This window comes from Antechinus flavipes, chromosome 5, assembly GCF_016432865.1.
Source record: "Antechinus flavipes isolate AdamAnt ecotype Samford, QLD, Australia chromosome 5, AdamAnt_v2, whole genome shotgun sequence".
NCBI lineage: Eukaryota > Metazoa > Chordata > Mammalia > Dasyuromorphia > Dasyuridae > Antechinus > Antechinus flavipes.
This window is the reverse complement of record NC_067402.1, coordinates 223,424,166-223,440,779: the sequence shown is the minus strand read 5'-3', so window position 1 is coordinate 223,440,779 and position 16,614 is coordinate 223,424,166. Positions and strand designations below refer to the sequence as shown.

The following is a 16,614-nucleotide window of genomic DNA, read 5'->3' as shown; positions in this document are numbered from 1 at the left end:
AAGTCTAAAGGGTTTCCTTATCAGATATGGGTTGAACTAGTAACTCTTGAAGTTTTCTTCTATCTCCAACTATAAAATACTGTATAGGACGATCATAAATATTTTTGAAGTTACAAACTTACAATTTAATACCAAAAAATCGACATAATTCAAACTTTAAGTTATATTGAAACCCAAGATGGACCAAGCATTCAAAAATAATACCTCCTTTATTCTTCCATCTTTTGAGTCCCATGCTTAGGCAGCAATGAAAGTAGTTTCAAGATTAAATATTATTGGGAGGTATTGAACTTCAAGAAATGAAGAACAGTGGAAACAAGGCAAAATGTCTTTTAAAAATCCAAAATCATCAAAAAATTTAATAGCCAGTGTTGTTGCTGAGTTACCTTCTACTATATCAATAATAATGATAACGTACCTGGCTATATAGTGTTTTAAGATTTGCAAAGTGCTTTCACATTTGATCTCATTGATCAAAATCTCAATTACCTTCACAACAACCCTGTAAAGAAGGCTATTATGAGATTCCCATTTTATAGATGAGGAAACTGAGAGAAGACTCAGAGAAGTCAAGTGACTTGTTCAGGGTCACATAACTATTATATAACTGAGGCAATGTTGTATTTGTAGTATTTCTCAGAATATTCAGAAAAAATGAAGGCTCTTCATACTATTCCTCTCCACAATGCACAATCTTACTACAGAGCTGACTTTCATTGCACACAAGAGTTTCAACATCGAGGAAATATACTACTCCTCTTTTAGGAAACCATTCAAACAAGTATGTGTGATACAACACAGGTTAAATGAATTCCAGAAAATAAAAGGCTAAGGGTTTATGCTGGAGGTAAAAGTGAGGAGTATATGATGCTGGAATTCATGTTTCTACTCTAAAAAATTCTGGATTCCTACAAGTCTAGTTTACCGTGTCTCATTAATATGAGTGGATTGCCACAGTGATTTAAATATAGGCCATAATTCCCCATTCTTATCCCTAAATCTGAACTATTTCACATATGGTGATTTCACAGGATCTCAGATGCTATATACTACAACCCAAATCTGACCCAAAGTCTGCTCCACAAACAGTGCCCATCCAAGTTTCTATTGAGGAGGAAAACATGATCTCTTTAGGCAGCTCATTCTACCTTGATTTAGCTCATTATTAAGTTTTTCTTATTTTAAATGTAAATGTGCCTTTTTGTACCTATACCTTCTATACCACAGCACAAGCATAATTTCTCTTCCTTATGATGACCTTTCAAACATCTATAGACAGATCATTTTTTCTCCTGGCCAAATATTCCCAGTTCCTTCAAGTAATGTGCATATGGCACATCTGAAAGCCCTCTGTCATCCTGGTCATTTTCCTCTAGGTATTCTAAGTTCATTAATGTTCTTTTTAAAATGTGTTACCAGGATTGAACACAATATTCCAAACTGTTCTGTTCAGACTCAAATTGGTTTGAACTATTACTTCTCCAGTATTATGGCTACATCTGAATGAGTCTATAGCTTCAGCTTTTTTTTTCTTCTTCCATATTACTGAGTTAAATTTATACTGAGTTTGCACCTCAAATCCTTTTCAGATAAACTGTTATCTAGCCATATCTCCCCTATCCTGTGTTTATAAAGTTGATATTTTAAATCCAACTGTAAAACACTGCATCTTTCCCAATTAAATTCCATCTTATCACAGCAACCCAATGTTCTATCTAGCCTGTCAATAGCTTTTTAAATAACTGCCATTCGATTTGTTGGCTGTCTCTCCTTTTTGACATTTACAAATTCATGAATGACATTTATGCCTTCATCCAAATCACTGATAAAAATGTTAAACAAGACATGGCCAGCACATTTATTTCTGAGGCACAAGATATCAATATCAATGACCAACTATTTATTATTTTGGGAGGATGGCATCCAATTAGTTCTGAATTTGCTTAACTATCATTTCATGGTCCACTCCTATCCATCTTATCCAAGAATCCAACAATTCAATCGTTTTTCAGTCCTATCCAACTCTTTGTGATCCCATTTGCGGTTTTCTTGGCAAAGATAGTGGAGTGGTTTGCCATTTCCTTCTCCAGCTCATTTTACAGATGTAGAAACTGAATCTAACAAGGTAAAATGACTTGCCTAAGATCACACAGCTAGTGATGAGGCCACATTTGAACTCAGGAAGATTAATGGTCCTGATTGTAGGCCCAGTGATTTATCCACTGTGCCACCACAAAAATGAGAGACTATCAAATTGATATATAAACTATAGCCAAATATTTTCACAAACTGGAAACCCTTTCAAAAAATGAAAATGTTTAGCAACCCTGTCAAAAAACGAAAAGGGATTAATCTGGCATGATTTGTTCTTGCTACTTGGTGATTTGTGATCAATTCCTTTTCTAGATGTTCTTCAGCTATTCCTTTAATAATATATTATAGAATTTTGCTGGGAATAAAGGTCAAGCTTACTGGCACCCTACATTCACTTTCCTTTTTGTGAAAATCAGGATAGATATCCTTCTCCAGGCCTATATCCTCCACAATTTTTTACAATCTTTCAAGATAACTGAGAATGACTTAGCAATCACATATGCCAGGTCTTTCAGTACTCTAGGATACAGTTTGTCTAGGCTACTGACTTGACCTCATTAAGGGCAGTTAAGCATTCTCTTACTATCTCCCTTACCTTCTTGATAGGCCATTACCTTCTATCTTTTCACAAAGTACCTAATACATGTTATTCATTACACTTGGCTCTAGGGAGACGAGACAAAGACAAAAACCGAACATTCCTACCCTCGAGGAATTACATTCTGTTGAGAGAAACAAAATATATACATACTAGTATATGTGAAATCTATACAAAGTAAATGCAAAGGATACCCAGGGTGCAGCAAGAATGGTTCAACAAGAGTAAAACAATCAATATAATTAATCACATTAAAAACAAAAACATCCAAAACTACACGATCATCTTAATGGATGTGGAAAAAGCCCCACACAAGACACAACATTCATTTAAACCAAAGTATATACAAAGTATAGGCACTGAGGGCCCTTTTACTGATATCATAAGGAGTTATCTAAAACCAAAATCAGGCATCACATGCAATAGGGATACACTAAAAACTTTCCTAAAAAATATGGGAATAAAACATTCTCTTTTTTTATGTAGTTCTAAAACTACTAGCAATAATAATAAGACAAAAGAAAAACATTTAAAGGCATTATGATAGGGAAATATGGATGACTTAAGAAAATCTAGGGAATCAGCAAAAATACTGAGACAAGTTTCCTCAAAGTTGTAGGATATACAATAAACCTCCAAAAAACAACAGCATTTCTATAAATCCAAGAGGCAAAAATAGAATGGGACATCCCATTCCAAATAAGTATAAAATGCATAACTAGGGATCAATTTAGCAAATTGACTATATTCTATTATAAAGTGTTCCTTACAGAAATAAAAGAACTTACATGGCTAGAGAAATATCGGTACATTATACCTATCAAATTATCAAAGGGATGCTTTATGGAATTCAATATCAAAATTCACCTGGAAAAATAAAAGATCTAAAATATCAAGGGAAATTATGAAAAAGAGGTGGGGACAAAGAATAGCATTTCCAAATCATTAAAATTAACACACTGGCTAAAAAATTGAGAATGCTGAACAAAACAGATTAGACAAGAACGAATTAGAAAAAATGGAATTCATTAATCCAGAAAACAATTACTTAGGAAAATTCCCTACATAATAAAAATATCTAGGAAAGTAGTCTGGTAGAAATTAGGTTTAAACCAGTATATTCCATATACCATTTTAAATGAATACATGAACATAACATCAAAGCTTATACTATTAAAAAAAATAAGATAATGAAATCTCTCACTACCACAGGTAGGAGATGTGTGTGTGTGTGTGTGTGTGTGTGTGTGCACATTTACATATATACACAGGAATAAATACACATCAGGACATACAAAATCCATACAAAGGAAGATAACAAAGATAAGCAGGTGTGTGCACATAACCAAAATAAAGACAAGGTAATTATAGTTAAGAATGAAAAGGGAGAGGCACTAGTACTTCAAGGAGAGGAGAGAAGAAATAGGGTGTCCCAGGAAAAGTTTCATTCTGTATATGGTGTATGAGCTATGCTTTTAAGGTAGCCAGGATTCTAAGAGGGTTTGAGATAAAGATAAATTCTACATATATGAGACAACCTGTGCCATGGGGATGAGAGAAGACATTCTGTGTTTGATAGGGCTATGGTATCAGGAAGAAAGTAATATATGATTTTTCTTGAAAGGCAGGTTGGAACCATATTTTGACTAGTTTTAAATGCCAAAATGGGAATATAAATTTCATCTAAATACTAGGAAGGCTACATGGAAAATGGACTGGAAAGAGAAATGATTTGAGACATCAAGAAGGAAGGACACAAACATTTGTTAAGCACTAAAGTAATCTGTTCAAGGTTACACAGTCAGTCACAGTCTGAGGCTGAATTTGAACTCAGATCTTTATTCTAGACCCAGAGCTCTAATTCAATGGTGGCCATGTGAGGAAGAGAGGAATCTAAGAGAGGTGGAGGATGTAAAATCAGCTGTGTGTGTGTGGAGAGAGAGAGAAGGGCAAGAGAGTGAGAGATCAGAAATAATACCAATACTGCGAATTCTTGCCCTTCTCTCTCTCTCTCTCTCTTTCAGGTCACTGAAAGGTGGTATCCTTCCTTGGGCTGGGATAGAGGAGGGAAATGATGAGTTCCATTTTGGACCAAATGAGGTTGTCTTACCTGCGCAATAGAATATCCAATTCAAAATGTAGAATAGATAGTGGGTAGTGGAAACTAAAGCAGAGGAGAAAAACAGTAAGAGAACAGAAGCAGAGACAAGAAGCAAACAAAAGAACTAATGACATCGAGAGTTCCTCATTCAAAAACAAGATATACTGATATACTTCACTGTATGCAATATGCATGTTTCATCATTTTCTAAATTGAATTATTTTAAAAACAAAAGTTGATTTATAAAGTATTCTATCAACTAGACATCTTTATTTACTGACCCTTTATGAATTTACACTATAACAGTTGATGCTTCTAGAATATTTTTTTAAAGTCTCTGTCATATACTTTATATTCTCTGCAACACACAGCATGATGTCTTGATCACAAGTTCTCAATAACTATTTGATGAATCAATACTCAAAATGACCCCAAGGAATAATATCTACTAAATTAAATAAGTTAAATTTTTATATAGCTTAAGAATTGAATTTTTTAAAAAAGCTTTTAGTTCCATAAATATTGGAAATCTTATATGATTACAAATGGTAACTGTTAACCAGAATAACTTGATTTGCTCCTCTTATTGCTTGGTCGTTTTCAGTCTTGTCCTACTGAAAACGAGCATGTTTGCCCTTTTGTTGTTCAGTTATTTTAGTTCTGTCCAACTTTTGGCAGAGTTCTTGGCAGAAATACTGGGGTAGTTTACCATTTCCTTCTCCAGCTCATTTTAAGATGAGGAAACTGAGGCAAACAGGATTAAAAGATTTGCTCAAGGCCACACAGTTAAGGCAAGATTTGAATTCAGGAAGATGGAGTCTTCCTAACTCCAGCCCTGGTATTCTATTTACTATATCATTTAACTAATGTTTCTTCTATCATGTAATATGTTTTTCACTTTAAGAGTTTATATGAATGTAGTGAATCCTGGTATAAAGTGAAGACTCTTGCTACAATGGATCTACATGTACCTTATATTCAAATTTTTTTCACATATAATTTTCTCAGATTTAAATATACCGGAAATATCAATGAACCTATTCAATTTGAGGGACTACAGTCTTTACCATTAGTAGCACATGGGAATGTTGCTTTTAGGAATAAAGGGTACTATGGTACCCTAAACAAAATAGAGAAAAGGTTGACACGAATTTTGGATATATGATTTAGACATGTAGAGACAGCTACCAAAGAAGGGAGCTGATTAAAGTGGACTAAATCATTTTGCAGCACACAACTAAAAACCAGGAAGAAAAAAAAGAAATCAGACCAAACCACTGAGTCAGAAAACAAATGATTCAAGTTTACACGCCATGTGAAACAATTTTGTACTTTTCACTGAGGCAACTGCTCAAGAAGAAATGAAAAACTCTTTCCAGGTAAGTCTTTTAAGAATATACAAGAACCTTTACAACATGTTCCCAAATAGTTTGGGATCAGGCAAGAGCAAAAGAGAGCAGGAATCTATTGAAATGGCAGCAGGAAGCTAAACTATAAAAAGATTAAAGAACACTAAAATGTTGAATACCTAGTTTGGTCTCCTTATACATTTTAAAAGCAGAAAAATTCCTGGAAACTCATTCAAATTCTGTTCTTTTTCCTTTTAGATGAATCATGCTCTCTAAAACAATAGAATCAGAATGGCAATCAAATCCAGAGTCTTGGTGTGTAATTTCATCAACACAGTCTACTAAAAAGTTTAAATGCTTTTAATACAAATAGTTTGTAGATCAAAAACAAAACCAAAAATCCTAATAAAAAATTTAGCCTCAAACTTAAGTAATAATCAGATGCTCAGTAGAGGATATCTGCATCATCATTGCAGAGAGGCAACCATGAAGATTCTGATAAGCTTTAGAAAAAAAAAGTCTCATTCCAGAGACTGACTACACAGTACTATGGATAAACATTTTACAACAGTGATCTGGCAGTATTTCTGTTCTCTCTAAGTGAATCTCACCAGCTTCTAACACAGATTTGCAAAACTAGAGGATTCTTGTTTTGCTTGTCCAGAACTTAAATGAGTTTGGTCTGAAGGTAGAACATCAGGAAGTTGTTAGTGTCAGAACTGTTATGGAAAATAAGTTCAGATGAAGTATAAGCAAAAAGGAAACAGAAAAAGAAGAGGAAAAAAATCTGGCTCAAAAGCACAATATCCAGTGTCATTCAAATTTGATAAAAGTTTGAATGAATATGGATAAAGTATTCAAGGATCAAGATGAATAATATGGAATATCAATACTGTCTTTAACAAATCATGCAGATTTTACAACAGAGTACATTCCAATTTCAAGATAGAATTGTGCTATGTCTAAATCTAAGGAACTGAGACCTGAAAAACATTAACAATATTAGCATAAGACCATTCTTGTTACTATGTGCCAATGAAAGTAGAAAATGCCCTACATGCAGATACCAGAAAATGATTTCATTCTCCAAAAGAAAAAAGGCTAGGGTAGGAGTTGGCAGGATAGTTAAACTTCCAGAAAGGTTCAAGCCTCAAGTTACCTTTCATCAAGAGCCTTCACAGTTAGAATTCACTTAATACTTAAAATACTTCCATTCACAATTTGTTGATATTCAGCAAGGAAAAAAGCAGAATTTGGTAGCAAAGAGAAACTTTAAAAGTACATATAGGAAAGGAAAGGGAATAAGCATATATATGTAGCATCTACTATGTACCAGGCAATGTGCTAGGAGCTTTCCAAACATTATCTCATTTGATCCTTAAGAGGTAAAGTACTTATTATTTATTATCCCCATTAATTATTCCCAGTTGTGGCAAAGGAGGCAGAAAGAGCTTAAATGATTCATAAAGGGTCACACAGCTAGTAACTGCCCAAAGCTGGTTTTGAAGTAATATCTTTCTAACTTGAGGCCCAGTTTCTGTACCATATGCTACCTAGCTACCTATACTATAGTATAATTTCAAATGAAGAAAAATATTTAGATGCAACAATAGCTATACAATAGAGAAAAAAAAAAACTAACAAAATGAGTCCATGATAGTGTATCTACAGTTTATTCTCTAAAGTGTTCTTATTTATCTATTTAAGCCTCAGTTTTGGTGTGGGACTCTTTCCTAGATGCCACTGTAAATAATAACTAATAAAAACTAGCACTAATAAAAACAGGGATAATAATAGCATTTACTTCTCAGAACTATGTAAGGCTCAAATTAGAAAGCATGTATAAAGCATTTTATTTATCTTGAACTGTTACATAATTGTGAACTATCATTATTAAAAGTGGCTACAAGGCACAGTAAATAAAGAGCACTAGATTTGAAGTCTGAAAGGCCTGACTTCAAATGATTCAAGTACTTAGCTGTGTGACCCTGGGTGAATCACTTAATCTAGGCTGATTTCAATTTTGGAAGCTGTAAAATGCGGATAATAATACCACCTAGTATGGTTATATTGAGGATCAAATGAGATAACATGCAAAATGTTTTGCACACCTTAAAATATTAGCTATTTACCTAAGATGCTAAAATTATCTTCTATACCATACCTTCTGTTTTTTTTTTTTAGAATTAAGACCATGTTTCTTCCTCAGAAAATGTTACAGAGCATACATATTAAAAAATCATAAAAATTAATTTTGTACCCATCTACAACTTAAGTAGAGCCACCTTAAAATGTACTAAAACAAAATAAAGAAAAATTGTTGTTTTAGGCAAGTACTAAGGGAATGAGGCACAAATTCAGAGGAAAAGGAAAATTTCTAAATAAAAGGGCAAATAAAAGAGAAAGGAAGGAAACTAAATAAGATGATTTAACAGAGAAAACTACTCTCAATACAAAATGTCCATGGGGAAAAAGGCTGGGAGAGAGAACGTCATACTAAAAATCTGAACATGCGAAATGACCCTGATGCAAAAAATAAAATTGTATTTACAATGAAATATACATATACATATATATTTCATTTCACATCTTCAAATTTTTTAGCATGACATTTAGTTCAAAAGAAGGAGTTAGTCCTCATTTCTCTTGCTTATATTTTGTTCTTTCATTCCCACTGGGTCAATGGAACTGTTTCAATTTTATTTTCCATATAGTCTATTTCTCTTCCTGATTCTCCTTCTATAAGCATCTTAAGTTGAGAAAGACTCTATGAATCCCAGGCCTGCAAAAGGATCTTTAGAGGTCATTAATCCATCTTTCTGCTTTCCCCACAGAACCTCACTCAAACAATGTCATATTTATGAGAATGTTTCAAGAAAAAGCACATCTTTCCTCTGCTGTTATATCTATACCATTTTAAATTGTACTTAAAATACTTTCATTCACAATTTGCAACATTAAGAAAAATAAAAAGGTACCTTAGAAGGCACCTTAATATTGGTTTTATTAAGTAAAATAATCAAATGCAAATTTGATATCTAAAATTAACTCTTAAAAAATATACTGTCAGTTAAGTTGGTCCATAATTACCTGCAGAGGAAATCTATCTTGAATGTAGAACTAATAATCTCTAGCATATTGTATAATAAATTTAGAAAACTACATTTATAAGTTCTAAACTTGTTAATGGGAATGAATAAGTAGGTGGGAAAGTGTATAGCACACCGAACTTGGGAGTCAAGAAGACCTTTGTTCAAAGCTAAATTGCAAGTGCCTTAAGATTCTTCAACTCTAAAATAGGGATGATAATTGTAGTTACTCTGAAGGGTTGTTGTGAGATCAAATCAAATATCTGTAAAGTTCTTGGCATCTATTAAGTGCTTGTCCCTTCCCCCCTTTCCTTAAACAAAATAGCTCTTTTCTGAAGTTTCACTTTTCTAGACTTAGTTTACTAAGGGATAGACAATGTCTAAAGTCTCTACTAGATCTAGGATTGTGGCTATTTTTTCCCACCATATTTTGGGGAAATAAATTTCACTGATGAATTCCTTTAATCTTGAGAGGATTTTCAGAGTAGACCTGATCTAGTGACAAGGAATTTTAGAGTACTGTGTAAATAGAAGCATAAACTGACTACCTAATAAAGCATGCGCTCTAGAAAAATGACAAAAACTGTGGGAAATATGTTTTAGTGAAATAAGTTTATCACTTTCACTGGAATTTACACTGTCCCTAAATAAAAAAACTGAGTAGTCTGATAAAGGAAGGCACAATTTAAAATGGTTACCAGTTAAAGAAAACTGAGAAATCATTTTTCTTGAAATGTTTAAAAAGGATTGGGTCTCAAATTTCAGAGTACTATTACTTGAGAAACTAAAACCAATTATTTGCATTTCCCCCCATAAAATCAACTTTTTAAAAAATTTCAGTTTTATTATCTTTTAAGAAATTCAAGAACTATCTGTCCTACACACCCACTGCCCTACAGTTTCAAGAAGAGTACAGAATCTTTTGTAAAGATGTAAGTGGTTGTGATTTTTGTTCTTTCACTCCACCTAAAACACTTCCTGGCAAGAAGGCCCCTCCTTATCAGAATTGGATAGGAGACTACAGTACCTCTGGCTCCCTCCCACTGCAGCCAAGGAAAAATTTCGTCTTGACATGCATTGAACAATAACTTGTGAGAATTTCAGAGCAGCTGTGCACAGACAGAGCCAAGGACTTTACTTGAGGCAAAGTTGTAGCTTAAGATCTAGTTTTGTTTTTTTTTAACCCCACCATTTTTGGTGTTTATACTGTGAGGAAGAGAATAAGATACACCAGCAGCAGCTATTTAGTTTAAAAACTATTAAGTTTAAAAGCCATAATGAACAAAGATTCTTAAAAACTACAATACAGAAGCTAGGTGGTACAGTGGATAAAGCACCAGACCTGAAGTCAGAAGGACTTGAGTTCAAATGTGATCTCAGACACTTAAGCCTTCCTAATTGTGTGACCCTGGGCAAGTCACTTAACCCCAATTGCCTCAGCAAAATAAATAAATATAAATCACTTTGAGATATAAACTTTGATCCTGAAGGTGAAAAAATGAGCAATATGTATACTCTCTAGCAGTCTTAATGGGTGTTAACACCAGAAGCTGAAAAGTGAATTATGCCTTATCTTTACTAAGCACAAGTCAAAGCCATAATTTGAGATAAAGGGGATAAAATAAATAACATTTTTCTTATTCACTTAATAGTTTGCTATTGCTTATGGGCAAACTGTTAAAGTAGTGCTTATGTGCACTAAAGTGGTAATAATATGAAATATTGGATCCCAACAAAACAATTAGAAAACCAGGCCATTAACTTTGATCTTAATTTGCTATAGTGGCAGTTTCCTACAAAGGAGATAAAAAGCTTCAACAAGAGTTGAAACTCTTCCACTGAAAACACATTTGGAACACTAAAATATTTTTGAAGGGAAAGTACATTATTGTTCTTTTTTACTGAAGTTATACTTTGTTGGCTTATGAAACTGAAAAGAAAAATCTGAATAATCGCACAGACTTAAACTAATTGGTTGCATTTATTCCAATGATCTTTTAAATCAGAGGCAGATTCTGAACAAATTTAAAAGAATCTTTCTGGATTCAAACTGTCTTTAAGAACAACTTGGTAAAATTATAGTTTACTGCCAAATATCTTTTCTATTCAAACCACAGTTTGCAATGAACTTTATTTACTTTAAAACTTTCATGTTCAGGAACAAAATGTTTAATTTTCATTTATTTTGACCCCAGTTAATTTATAGTATAACACAGAAAAAAAATTTAATTTTCAATTTTCTTATTTTTGGTGAAATCTGTTATCTACTTGCATTTACCACCTTTCCCCCATGCCCATGATGATTCAGAGGCATGATGGTATATATTACAGAAGTGTCAAAATACTCAGCAGCATGGGATCCAGAACATCCTAAGTGTTATTAAAATCAGATTAAAATGTTGCTCCTTTCTGATTTTAAAGTATTGGTGTACTAATCAAAAGAGAAATATATAAATGTGTATTTTTGAATATGCTGTCTGAAGGGATCCTTCTCCATGGTTTAGGTGGCCCCCTTTATACTGATTGATAACTTTTTTTTTTGGCTGAGGCAATTGGGGTTATGTGATTTGCCCAGGGTCACACAGTTAGGAAGTATTGTGTCTGAATCCAAATTTGAATTCAGGTCCTCCAGACTTCAGGGCTAGTGCTCTCTCCACTTAGACATCTAGCTGCCCCCTCCCCCCTTTATAGTATTAAAATTTGATAGGGAGTTGTCCAAGCAGCCAGAAGACCAGGATTCAAGTCTCACTTACCAAAAACATTGGCAGGTGTGACCTGAGGCTAATTTTTAAAAGGTCACCCTCAGCAAGAATAGAGGGAATTCTCTCAACTGAGGAATTTGCTATATCAATAAAATCAAAGATCCAGTTCCTATCCTAAACTCTAGAAATCTTCGCATTTACCATATCCTGGACCATGTGAAAAAAGTTTAAATTTCATAAAACAAACTGGAAGAATGCTAATGCCAGTCAAGGTAGATTTCTGAGAAAACACAATATATTCACAAATTTACACTTGTTGAGACAAGGTCCTCAGAGACACTAATACCCTCTTTAAGTAGAAAAAATAAATTTTTAAATTAGAAAAAAGAAGTGAGATTAGAAATGGGTGGGTGAAGGGACAGACTAGCATTAGGGAAAGGTTTGGGGCATAAAGATAACAAATAATTCAAAGCAAAGTATTCCTTCCTAATGAGCCCCACCTAGGAGAGCTCACATTCTACTTCTAAATCAGAATGAGGGGTAAGAAAGGACAAATGTTTATTCCCATCCACGCATTTACCTTTTATTCACTGCTCATGCTATTCTATTCCATCTCCCAACTTCTCCCCATTTAAATCCACCCTTTCACCAACATATACTATCTCTCCCTCACCCTACAAAGTCCTAAGTGCCCCCACTTTTGACGTCTAGACCAAATGCTTCCCCATGTCCTCCACCTTTTCATTTTCCCTTTGCTCCCCAAATTCTAAGTCCCTAGCCTAAATCAAATAACGCGTACATCCCCCCAAACCACACCCTAGTCTACCCTTCCACCCTTAAAAAACTTCGTGCCTCCATCCCACATTTCATCCCAGATTGGATGCTGTGGACAATCTCCCCCTCCCCAGGGCCATCCCCTTCACCTTCTCACTCTATACCTCCTGCCAACCTAAATGTTCCTGCTAACTCCAGTGAGATCCCTGCTGCACAGCCTCCCAAGCTCCAACACCAGATCTCCAACTCCTCACAATTCTGGGCCACCTCCCCTTTTTTGAGTGCTCCACCCTCATTCCATGACCTTTCCACTAACTAGACTCCCCCTGCTCTCGAGAGTCACTCTCTCTACTCTGGACCACGGACCCCGGCCGGGTCCCCAAGGGCCACTCACCACCCCACTTCTCCCCTCACTTCAGGCCCCTGGCTCCGCCCCCTACAAAAAGAAGACTGGGAGGGGGGAGGCCGAAGGGAAGGGGGTATCCCGCTTCAGCTTAAAGGCAGTTTCCCATTGGTCTACGCCGCCGCCAATCCCCGCTACCTTATCGCCCATTGGTTAATCCTTAACCATGGCCCCACCCCCTCTCTTTAGACAGGCCCGGCCACCGCCTCAGCGCCCCCCCCGTTCAGCACAGACTTGACTAGGAGACCCTAGCCTGGGGCAGCAGGACCTGCTCAGAGTCAGGGGTACACTGTTATCAAGGCTCCGGTCCGGCGGCACTACCGGAACTCACCTGCCGGTAGCTCCGCCACCTACCGCGCTCAGTGCCCGCGTTCTCGCTCTGGGCTCTTCTCCCACCTCAGCGGAGCAGACACTTTACTCCCGTCCGGCCTGGCGCGCTCACCTCTCGCGAGATGTCCCCAGGGTTGGGAGGGCGAAGGAGGGAGGGGGGAAGGGCGGGATCTGCGGGGGCAGACCCAGGGAGCCACCGGAGGGGCGGGGCCTCGGGTAGGGTGGAGCGGGGACGCCTAACACGTGCTGGGCTGCTTGGAAAGAACTCAATAAAAATGGGCCTGCGCCCGCAGGTTTGTAAATTTCAGAGTACCGTAGGGAGACTTAGTGGTTACGAGGAATGCCCTTTTAGAGGATGGAGAGCTTCGCAGCCTGAGTCACCACAAGACCATAAAGAGCCTAGGCGCATTTTTGTCTCTAGTTTAAAAAGTGTTATCGTTATCATGATCTCAGGTCGACTTGGGAGAAGAGGCTTTAAAAATGTGTGCATCACTTCTCTTCAGTACCCGAGCTGGAGTCAAAAGAACTGAGTTCAAATTCAGCCTTAAACACATACCCAGAGCAGGGCAATTAACTTCTGCTTCAGTTTCTTCAACTGTAATAAATGGATATAATGACAGCACCGCTCCCAAAAGTTGTCAGGATACAGTGAAATCATATTTGTGAAGCCCTTAGCATGGTGACTGCCCCTTCCAGTGGCCCCTTAATAAATGTTTCCTCACTTGCAAAATATTTTATTAAAAGTCCACAGTCCTGAAATAAAAAAGACTAAAGACTGCCCAAGGAAGTGATGAAAGGTCAGGGAGGTCAGGGGCATCATGAATGTCACACAAACAGCTTAGTGAAGTGGGTAATACATGACATCAGAAAATCTTGTTTTCTGATCTGCCTTATGACCTTCAAAAAGTCAAAACTTTTTAAAGCTCAGTATCTTTAAGGTGAAAAGGGGCTCAGTTCAATTCTGAAATGCACCTTCTGTGTGTCAGTCATTGGCTCATAGATTCTTTAAATGCCCTACTAAGAAATATATGGGGGGGATAGGAGTAAACTGGGTCCCACTTGAGAATCTTGAGCAGAGAAATGACATTCAGAACTGTGCTTTAGAAAGATTAATTTGGCAGTGGTAAATAGAATGAACTTGAAGGGGCAAGTGCTAGAGGTAAGGTGATAAAATAGAGGGAATAGATGTAACATGTAGTTTTTGAGCTATAAGCAATAGAACTTGATTGAATATGGGAAGTAAGGGAAAGGGAACATTTAAAGACATTTGAGGTTTTCAAGCTTTGGTGACACCATTAAGATTGGTGTCACCATTACAAAATGAGGAAATCAGAAAGAGAACGTATTTTATGGGAAAGAAAGTTTAGTTTGGATGTTGAGTTTGAGGTTCTGACAAGACATCTGGCTACTCAATTTGAAATGCAGGTCAGGAATTTAGAAGATAAGTTCAAGTAGAAGTACAGTGAAAGGTGTTAGCTTGGATGGAATCCCAAGAGTTACTTTAGTATCTTTGTGCAAATGAATAAGCCACTTTTAACATGTATGGGCTTCAGTTTTCATGGTAGATTAGAGGGCTGGATCTGGAAGTCAAGAAGACCTGGTTTTGACACTTAAAACTTTATTTCACACATGTAGTTGAAACTTTTTGAAACTTATTTTTCTTGTTTGTAAAATAGAATATCTATCATATTGATTCCATGGAATTCGTGAAGCTCAAGTTTAAAATTATATATATGTGTGCATGTGTATGTACACATTTGTGTATATGTATATATGTGTGTGTGTATGTATATATACATATATATGTAAATTTGCAACCTTTAAAATGCCATATAAATCAGAAGAGCTGGAATGATTATCAGACCACCATCCAACATTCTCATTTTACAGATCAGGAAATGGAGATCCAAGGAAGTTATGATTTGCTTAAGGTCACACAGGCAAATAAGTGTCAAGGTGAAATCTGACCGAAAATATTCAGCATTCTTTCTATTGTAATATAATATCAGTTTTTGTAATCAGCAAAATAATGAGCCTAGTAGATAACTTTTCAAGTTAGAGGACATTCGTCTTCCAACTCTGCTACTGTGTGCTATCTCTGAGAGCCATTTGCTCAGAAATGTTAAAGTTATAGATATGATTGTAGTGGCCAAATGGGAGAGAAAGATTGAAATATTTTACTACCCAAACTACTCCAGGCAAGTCACAACCTCTCCAGAGTCTGATTTCCTTATCTGTGTCTTTTAGCTCTCAACCCTTCTTTGAAAAGAAAAGGTTGCTCAGAACAGTAAGCTAGAGAATACTAGTGTTCAGAGGACGGGATAAGAAAGGAGTCCCAGACAGAAGAGGTGAGGGAGGAAATCAGAAGGATCTAGAGAGGAGCAGGAATGCTCTGCCAGCGGTGGCCTCCTCATCTACACTCAGTACAATGCTAGCTCAACTACCAACAGTATCTGAAGGCAGGAAGAACAAGTCTGACTGACATCCTGTGGGAAGGGAAGGAGGCTAACAAAGATAGAGAATAGGCCAAATATCCTTGGACCTTTGGGGTCTCTAGCCACCTTGCCTGGGCAGGATACTTAGAATGAAATCTGTCTCCTCCCCAACCTCACAAGGAAAACCCAATGGGAGGCCTCCCAGGCTCCGGAATGCCTCGTCCTTTCAGGCAGGAACCCCATGCCAAAGCAAACAATCCCTGCTCTGCGATTGTGCTCTGACTGGGGTGGGGGAGAACAAAGCTCTCTTTCTTTGCTTCCCCAGCTCTGTGGCTCCAGCCAAAGGCGCTGTTTACACAATCTTCCCTGGTGAAGGATTTGTTCCCTTTCTCTGGTGTTGCAGCTGGAAAAGAACGACTCCTCTGCTTACTGCTTTTCTTTGGCCCCCTAGGCAGGGGAGTCCCCGGTACCTGAATTTCTCACCACCTTCTCTCCCTCTCTCCAAGATGTCAACATGTTTAGAAATCACTCTAGCTCCGTGGGGATTGAGATAGTACATGAGATCTTAGTACTTACTAATAAGAAAAAGACCAGGCATGGTTATAATTTGGCTAAGAAAGAGGTTCACTGGCAGAGGAAGCTATTAGGAATGTCTCATTTTTTGCCCCATTCTAACTTCATTCAACATTCCTCATTAAGTTTCTCCAAACTCAACTCTGGGGCAGAATTAACAATTTGT

The 16,614-nt window shown here is 36.6% G+C and overlaps 1 protein-coding gene across 4 annotated transcripts in view; it reads right to left on the bottom strand.

Moving 5' to 3' along the window:
* LOC127538067 (cyclic AMP-dependent transcription factor ATF-7) overlaps nucleotides 1–13,547 on the bottom strand; it is a 92,036-nt gene extending 78,489 nt beyond the window's left edge. For 3 of the 4 annotated variants that reach the window (XM_051961557.1, XM_051961560.1, XM_051961562.1), the window contains exon 1: nucleotides 13,442–13,547. The gene's annotated coding sequence lies outside the window, so the exon portion shown is untranslated. The remainder of the gene's footprint in view (nucleotides 1–13,441) is intronic. The other variant, XM_051961559.1, reaches the window with a different exon arrangement.
* Between the last annotated feature and the right edge of the window lie 3,067 nt (nucleotides 13,548–16,614).